This window comes from Arachis ipaensis, chromosome B10 (assembly GCF_000816755.2).
Source record: "Arachis ipaensis cultivar K30076 chromosome B10, Araip1.1, whole genome shotgun sequence".
Lineage (NCBI taxonomy): Eukaryota > Viridiplantae > Streptophyta > Magnoliopsida > Fabales > Fabaceae > Arachis > Arachis ipaensis.
In genome coordinates, this window is record NC_029794.2 from 3,376,726 (window position 1) to 3,386,778 (window position 10,053).

The window sequence follows — 10,053 nt, forward strand, 5'->3', positions numbered from 1 at the left end:
TATATAATTATATAAAATTTTTTATTAGAATTTAAATAAAAAATATATATAGTAATTATTATTATAAATATTTTACAACTTAAAAATATTTAAAATAATTAATATTTGTTTTAATTAATTTAGATTAGTTGAATGATCATCTCATTTGTCTGTTTAAGTAAGTATTTGGAGTTCGAATTTCGACTTGTGTGTATAAGAATCCATTAGTTAGCGACAGACCCTTAATAAATAGAACATCAATATGTGGTGGATTAGTCCTCAACTTGCCGAGTTAAGAAATCCATAGAAAAAAAAATTGTATTTGTCTTTAAAATAGATTAATTTTTCATTAATAGCAATACTTATGGTCTTTTTCTTTGTTAAAATTTATTTAGGACAATTTTATTTGTTAGTATTGTATTCATTCTTAAAGTCAAAACAATATGATCAACATTGTTACTTGTTAAAACTTCACATTTTATGAAATAATTTTTAAATTTTCAAATTTATAAACTTATGTCATTACAAAGTTATTAGTTCGATTAATATTTCTTGATAACATGGTATACCGAAACACCATCGTTGAGTATTAGTTAGTGTGAAGAGAAACCAATAACGACTTTTGTTATTCAATATATAATTTATTCTATTGAAAAATAAATTAATATTTTCTAAACTTGTAAATATATTTTCTTCTAATTTCTTACACCATTTTATTTGACAATATTTACCATTAAAAAATAGTAAATCAGCATACTATCCTACAATATTTGCCACCTCTAACTATGCCATTTGAGTTATTACTCATTGGCCAAAAATTTGGAAAGATAGAAGACTCGAATCCGCAACCTCTTAATTGAGTATGGAGAGTCTATGCCATTTGAGCTATTACTCATTGGCATAATCAAATAAGTATTTAATCAAAGAATTTAATATTTATATAATAATATGACAAAATAAATTAAAGTTTGAGTTTAACCATAACAAGTGTTCAAGTTTAAATTTTCATAAATTAATTTATTAAGATAAAAAAAATATAACTAAATTATACAATACAACATAATATTCCTAAAAATTTGTTTATAGCAAATTTAGTACTAAGATATTTATCATCATCTGTATTATAATCTAATTTCACAATTATTTAAACATTATTTTTATGAAAAAATCGTATTATTTATTTTGAAAAAAAAATATTTACTCACTATTATAATTTAAATAGAATATAAAATAGAATATAAAATAGATATTAAACCATTTTCTTTTAATAATTACTCAGTCACAAATATCCATCAAGAACATGAGATTTAAGAGCAGACAAAGTAAATACAATATCTACAACTTTTACACTACTACGATAAGATGATTATCATAAGTCTTTTTAGCATAAATTAAATAGAATAACATATAATAATGAAGAAACAATCAAATCCAAAAAAATTATAGAATACCTATCACACACTAGGACTGTTAGTATTGAGGAAGTTTTAACCATTTATTCTTTTATTAGCTATCTTTTTATCTACTACTCTGCACTTCATCTACAAATATGTTAAGGACTAAACCTATGCTTCAACCTTTCAAAATTCTATATATTCTTGTCAAACACAATATTATTATACCTTTTTTTTCTTTATAGAAACCATTGAATGGAAGAACCGTTGGTAAAAAGATGAGGTACTCGTATAATATGTATGACTTTTTATGATAATAAATAAAAATGAAAAGCATGAAATAATATTGTGTATATTTAAGTTAATTTTAATCTTTTTTCATAACCAGATTTGTCATAACGTAACTGATAAACAATGACAATTAATATGAATTAGATATGTTTTGAGTATGCTATATATTTTATGACTTTGTACGAAATAATATTAGTTTTAATTTATATATTTATTATTGGGTATTAAAAATTAAAAGTATTTGTATTGCTAGCATTTTTCAAACCTTCCTCAACTCTGCCGTGATTAGGCCTAAAAAATCACCTACCTCGTTGAAAATAAATGTAATTCAATCAAATTTTCATCTGATAGTGCTATACATTCGCATAATCATAGGAGAATTAACTTTAGCGAGATAACAATACGATATTTAATTACCACATGCAGTGGCAGAGCTTGAACCAAAATTTTGGGGGGCCGGAAATTTAACATAAAAATTTAATAATAATATTTATATCAAAATAAAATTTATAAATATAATTATTCTTTAAGTTTGTTACTAATAAGATAATAAATAAATAATTCTACAGATAAAAAATATAAAATAGTTTATAATGGTACTCTTCGAATTTTTAATGACTTAAAATCTTCAATAATTGAGTTAGAACTAAACTTTTCAGCAATTTCTTTCTCAATGTAAATAACCAAACTATCCGCAAGAAAGTCGTCCTCCATCTTGTTTCTTAACCTTGTCTTTATTATTTTCATTGCTGAAAATGATCGCTCTGTAGTAGCTGTAGAAACTGGAAGAGTTAATATCAGACGAATCAATCTATCAATCAAGTAATACACTTTTGACTTTTTTGTTTCTGCTAAACATCTACATAGTTCATGAATAGTTGACAAATTCTTCATTTCTGGATGCTGACGAACATCAAGAATAAAATGCTGAAGCTGAAAAGGCAAATTAATCTTCTCTTGTTCAGTAAAGTCTTCGGGATAGTAGCTATCAACAAGAGTAGAAATCTTAGTAATGTCAAAATTTTTGTAAGCATCCTTAGGCATGAGAGTAGAGCTCAGACTTAGTAGATTCATTGCTTGATCATTAAATCTGCTATTTAACTCTTGTAATTGCTTATCAATTGTGACTAAAAATATCTCCACTCTAAAATAATGCTCAACTGTAATATGATCTTTTTGGTGACGCGAGCGTCCTTGCCTTGCAACATAAGAAGCAGTTAAATCAGGAATTAGAATATCATGTTGCTCACAAAATGATTTCACATTTTTTAATAATTCCTCCCATCTGTCATCTCTCATGCTTTGGATAAATGTTTTTGTCGAATGAACTAGTTGCACAGCATTAACTATGTCTTGAGACTGCTTTTGTAAAGCTTGACAAAGAATATCAGTTATTCCCATCATATCTTTCATCAAATGCAAGATCAATACAAACTCAAATGAGGTCATGGTATTGTAAGCACTATCTGCATCACCACGCTGAGAATAAGTTGATCCATCAACAATAATCTTTTGTAAAACAGTCAATGTTGCACCATACATATTTATCAAACTGCAAACAGAAGAGAAATGAGAACTCCATCGAGTATCACCTGCTCGTTTCAAAGTACCAATTTGATTTGCCCCTTTACCAGTTTCAAGTTCATCAATCTCTAATAAATGGACAATTTCATCTGTCTTGGTAGCATGTAACTCATCATGTCGCTTACTAGAAGAACAAATGATGTTGACGATGAAAGTCAATTTTGAAAAAAACTGATGCACAGGAATAACTTCTCTTGATGCAGCAACTAATACAAGTTGTAATTGGTCAGCAAAACAGTGGATATAGTAAGCATAAGGACAATCTTTTAAGAATAATGCTTGTAACCCATTCCATTCTCCTCTCATGTTGCTGGCGTCATCATATCCTTGACCACGAATATTAGAGACATCAAGACCATGTCGAGAAAGAAGGCCGCACAATTCTTGTTTTAGAGTTAATGATGTAGTATCTTTGACATGTACAAGATCAAGAAAACGCTCTTGAATAAAACTATGTATATCAACAAATCTCAAAACAAGTGCCATTTGTTCTCTTTTGGATTCATCACGAGCTTCATCTACTACAATGCAAAACTTAGAATCTCCAATTTCTTCACAAATATGCTTTCTCACCTTGTTTGAGAGTATATGCAAGATTTCTTTTTGAATTTGATGTGAAGTATATTTAGCATTATATGGAGCATTTTCTAACACAGTTCTTGCAACTTCATCATTGTAAGATGCTATGAGTTTTATCATTTCAAGAAAATTACCTCGATTTTTTTATTCTGGAGTCTCATCATGGCCTCTGAAAGCACAAGCTTGAAATGTAAGCCAACGAGTTGCATCAATGGAGGATTTTAGACGGAATCGATTCTTTTGAATTTTCTCAGAAGTATGATCCTCAATTACATTTTGGACGTGACTTGCCTGATTCAATAAATCTAGACATGCTCCAACTGCATTAATGTGTGGTGAGCAAAGATCTACAATATATTTAAGAAAAGCACAATTCTTTCCATCATTAACTTTTTTCCAATTTCTAAACCCTTTACTAATAAAAATATCTGACCCATTACGTCCACTGGGTTTTTTGCTAACCAAATAACAAAATAAACAATATGTAGCATCTTCAGAAGGTGAATACTCTAACCATGAAGGAAAAATACCAAACCAAGCATATTGAAATCGTCTTGGATGCTTCGTACCAGATAGAGGATAATTGTCAAGATGCTTTCGATATGGACCCTATTTAAGATAAGCTCGTCTAACCTCATCTCTCTGGTTTGGGTGATATTGCCAAATTTGAAGCCGTTTTTCAGGGTCTCGTTCCAAAGAATTAAGGTCAAACTCATCAGATGCAACTCTTTGAACTTTTGAAGGTTGTATCTCACTTTCTTCGTGATTCATTATAGTAGAAGAACTATCTACAGGTGTTGATGTTGTAGAAGTTATATGTTCCCCTTCTTGAATATTAGCCTTCTTCTTAAAAAATGTATCAATTCTTTGATTTTTCATCATTATTTTGTATAAAAATTTGAATATATATTTTGTAAAATATATAAAAAAAAAAGTTAGAAGGATAAATATTAAAATTTATAATATTTATTAAAATTTTTTTATCAATTTATCAAAATTCAATAATATCAATACTTATTAAATATTATAATATTTTTATCATATAAAAAATTAAATTAAATAAATAATAAAATATAAAATAATATTAAATTAAATAAATAAAAAATACCTAATTTTTTCATTTAAATTCAAAAGTAGAGAGAGTGTTGCTTGTTAGATGATTTTTTTTATTCTTATCTTTTTTTGTTAGATAAATTTTTTATTTGATTTGAATTTATTTTTTAATTTTGATGTGTTGTGAAAGTCAACAAAAATTCACCCAATTTAGTCTAAATCCAAACAATAAATGTATGATATGGGAATTGAACTTGGATACTTTAAGTTATAAGAAAGCATTTAAACCAATTGAACTATTAAGAAAGCATTTAAATCAATTGAACTATTTTTTATTTTTGATGAAGTATTACTAATTTTTTTATAAAAAGTTTGGGGGGCCATGGCCCCCCGTTGTCTGGGTGAAGCTCCGCCACTGAGTCCACATGAGTATTTTTATATATAGAATTATCAATCAATTATGTATAGTTTTTGATAAAAATAATATATTCAACATACATGGTTATTGTTTGTTAGTTAAAAGATAACAAATTGATAAAGAAAATTAATTACAACGGGTATATTCATTCTAAAAATATTTTTCTATGTAATACTATAAAATATATCATGGTCACCCTTAATTACTACAGGTTCAACTTCCATCGACAACGGTAAAATGCCTAAATTGAGACATTTTCAGACTATAATATTTGTCAAACAAATAATTAATGAAACACTCATTCATACCTTCTCATTTTGAGTACATTTATACATAAAAAAAATAGTTGAAATAGCAAAAGTGATAAAAATAATAATTTTTATAATTTTGTATGACTATCTATATACAGAAGACCAGAAGACCATGATTATCTAACAAAATTAATTTTATTTATTACATTCAATTTGAATAAGTAAAAAATCATGTTATTTTAGTCTAGTCCTTAATTCACATGATTTAAATTTTGCTCAATATATATGATTAGATTTGATGTAATTATTAGTAAAAAACATCTTGAACCTACTGTATTCATAGATTTATTATTTTAATGAATTAATTAATTAATCTAATTAATTAATTAATACAGATAATTAGTATAACTAATTTGGTTTAATAAATTAAAGGTTTAATTATTCTGTTGGCCCTTATAGTTTCGCGAAATTTTTAATTAGGTCCTTGTATTTTTTTCTTTTAACTGAATCCTTGCACCAAAATTTTTTTTAATTAGGTCCCTACATTTTTTTTCTTTTATTTTGGTCCCTGCACCAATTTTTTTTAGTAGAGTCCTTATAAAATTAAGCCAATTACTACTAAGAGGGGCCTAATTGAAAAAAAAAATTAGTGCAGGGACCCAATTAAAAGAAAAAAAATATAGGGAGCTAATTAAAAATTTTGCAAAACTATAGAGATCAACAGAGTAATTAAACCTAAATTAGAAAATACTAACAGAACATTAAAGAAATAAATTAAAAAATACTTCCAAATCAAATTGATATAAATTATAATAAATTATGTGATATTTAAATATCTAATCAAATTAATTAGTTGATATAGTTAATTTATCATAATAAATTGTATTTAATGAGTTAAAAGAAACAAATCGCTAAACACTCTCATAAGCATGTCACGTCAACTCTATCATTAAGTGCAAATTAAAAACCTGATTTTTATATAATAGAATAGATAATAAATAGAATATTTGAGAATATAATATGTGACATATTTTAATTATAAAATTGGTATTATATAATAGATTTTTTCTGAATTCTTATTGTTTGTTCGTTGCTAATTTTTACATAATTATTTAATAATTTTTGTTTATGAAACTATCAACTACCTAATATTATAATTTAATTAATAAGAATGATGATATTAATATTTTTTCATAAGTCTTGTTATTATTTATAATTAGAAAATAGTCATAAATAAATTTATTTTCTTAATGAATGTTAATTTTATTGTCAAATTCTATATTACCTTTAAAATTTTAGCATAATTGAATCTAAGTTCTACATTTTGAAATGAATTTATTCGAAAAATTAATATGTAAATCATATTATTATTACAAAATTATTTTTTTAACATAATTAGTGGTACTTATTTGAACTATTAAATTTAACTTCTAATTATATTTGTTCGTTGCTAATTTTTACATAATTATTTAATAATTTTTGTTTATGAAACTATCAACTACCTAATATTATAATTTAATTAATAAGAATGATGATATTAATATTTTTTCATAAGTCTTGTTATTATTTATAATTAGAAAATAGTCATAAATAAATTTATTTTCTTAATGAATGTTAATTTTATTGTCAAATTCTATATTACCTTTAAAATTTTAGCATAATTGAATCTAAGTTCTACATTTTGAAATGAATTTATTCGAAAAATTAATATGTAAATCATATTATTATTACAAAATTATTTTTTTAACATAATTAGTGGTACTTATTTGAACCATTAAATTTAGCTTCTAATGATATTAAAATCAATCTATTTTATTATCTTATGTCTTCAAAAAATTTATCTTAAGATTCTTCTCTACTTTTCCATGAATGATACATTTTTTGGAACAGCTTTTTATTTATTTTAAAATACCTCTGTGAATGATATTTTCATATAAACTAAATGGATTCATGCAAATTTTTAACAAAAAATAATATATTCTATGGACTACTGCTCATATTTTCCAAATATAAGAAATTGATTTGACCTGCTCTCTTTAGTCCAATAAGATATTCCTTGTATATTTTTTTTTGTGACAATGGAAATTTAATGATATCCAAAAAACAAATGATGGAGAATTTCACCAATTTTTAACCACTAATACATGTTTACTTTTATTCTTACAAATGCATAAATTCAAGAATTTGACTATTATCATGCATCTCATCAAGAAGGTTATGCAAAATCTATTATTTGCACATTGGAAAGCTTTTATAGCATTTTTGACTAAAAAAGAAAGTTTGCTATTCATATAAATTAAATCATATGAAAGTTGTTTGTTTTATTGAACAATAAATCTTTACAAAAATGTAGACTCATAATCTCTTTTAACATTTTTAGGAACAATATTCACACATTATTGACTCGTACTATCACTCTCTTTTTTAAGCGATAACATTCGAAAAAAATATAATTTGTTGTCATTCTAAAAAATAAATTCGTCACAGGTCAACTAACATAAAAATATAACAATTAAAAAAAATTATTATAATAGGTATATTCATTTTAATAAATATTTTTTTTATTTAATACTATAAAAAAATACATTGGCCACTTTAAATTGTTACCGGTCAACTTCCATCCACAATAGTAGAATGCCTAAATTAAGATATATTCACCAAACAAACAATCAATAAAACCTTCATCTGTACTTTCTCATTTTGGGTATATTTATACATAAAAAGAAATTATACAAAGAAAAATAAGAAGAAGTAAAAGAAGAGTTGAAATAGTAAGGGCAATAAAAATCAAGATTCTTATAATTTTGTGTGACTATCTATATATAGTAGACTAGACAACTATGATTATCTAACAAAATTAATTTGTATTTATTGTACTCAACTTGAATAAGTAAGAAATTATCTTATTTTAATTTAGTCCTTAATTCATATGATTTGAATTTAGTTCAATATATATGATTTGATTTGATTTAATTATTAGTTAAAAATATCTCGTTGTCTATTTCATTCATAGATTTATTATTTTAATGACTAATAAATTAATCAAATTAATTAATTAGTACACACAATAAATTTGGTTCAATAAATTAAAAGAAATAAATTAAAAATACTAACAGAATATTAAAATAAATAAATTAAAAAATACTACCAAATAAAATTTATATAAATTATAATAAATTATATGATATTTAAATATCTAATCAAATCAATTAGTTGATATAATTAGTTCATCATAATAACTTAATTAATGAGTTAAAAAAAATAAATTAAAAAATATTTTTAAAAACATACCACATCAGCTCCATCATCAAATGATAAAAATATAATTTTTATATAATAAAAATAAATAGATACTTGGAACATGTTTCATATATGAGATGAAACTTGGATGACATTACTAATAAGTAATAACTAAGCAGGCATGTTAATTTTCTTTTTTTATTTCCTTCCATTTCTTCTGTTTCTTTTCTTAATTTTATCATTCTTAAAATAATAAAATAAGCTAATCTAACAAAAAGAAACCAAACACATCATAAGTTAATAGGGAATACCACATCATAAACTAAGCTAAGCTAAGCTAATTAAAACCCAAACACATCATACCTATCTATGCTAAACTAATAGGAAACACCACATAATTAATATGAGGAACTCAATGTATATGTCCAGCTCCATGACCCAATTATCCCAATACAGCACTCATCCACCGTCTTAGGCACTCACCAAGTTCATAAGGCTTTAGTATCCCTATTAAGTTTTCCTATGAGTTTATACTCTATAGCTCACAAGTAATTACAATGTAATACTCTTGGCTTGAGTCTTCACGTGATGTATTACAAAATGAATTAATTTAAGTATTTTTTACAATAGCTGGTTGATAATGAATTAAACCAAAAAGCTTCTGTTAACTTTAACTCAATGTAGGAGTAATATACATATAATAAGATCTCTTTATATGATTGTGTGTGATTTAATCATCACCGACCACAAAGTTGACTTTCTAAATTGCATTGCCACAACTTCCTTGTGACAAGATTAATAGATCAATCATATAAAATGCTCTAAATAATTATGACTAGTGATCGTTTATTCAGAATCAGATATATTTTGTTGAGAGAAAATAAAAAAAAAATGTAAAAGGCAAATTATTTTTCGGCTATTTTATAAGGAGCATGGATAAATTTATAACCCTAGTTAATATTAATTAGTCATAGGTTTTTGATTATTAAAAACGCAAAATTAAATATATACATTCCTCTGTAGGGAGATTTTTAATTTCTTCACTTTGCGTATCCTCATAGTTAACATACAGATAAAAAAAGAGTGTGTATCCTTTATAATTTTGTTATATAGTTCGGTTGGCTAAGAATTCACTTTTGGTTTTGTCAAATGACTCATTGTTCCATAATTTTGGTTCATGAGGCTTTATGATTATTTTAAAATTTATATAATCTATATTTTGTATATTATATGATTAAAAATTTAAAAAAAAAAACTAAAAAAA

The 10,053-nt window shown here is 24.8% G+C and overlaps 1 pseudogene; it reads right to left on the reverse strand.

The window, feature by feature from the left end:
* LOC107619944 lies at positions 2,253 to 4,730 on the reverse strand (annotated as a pseudogene).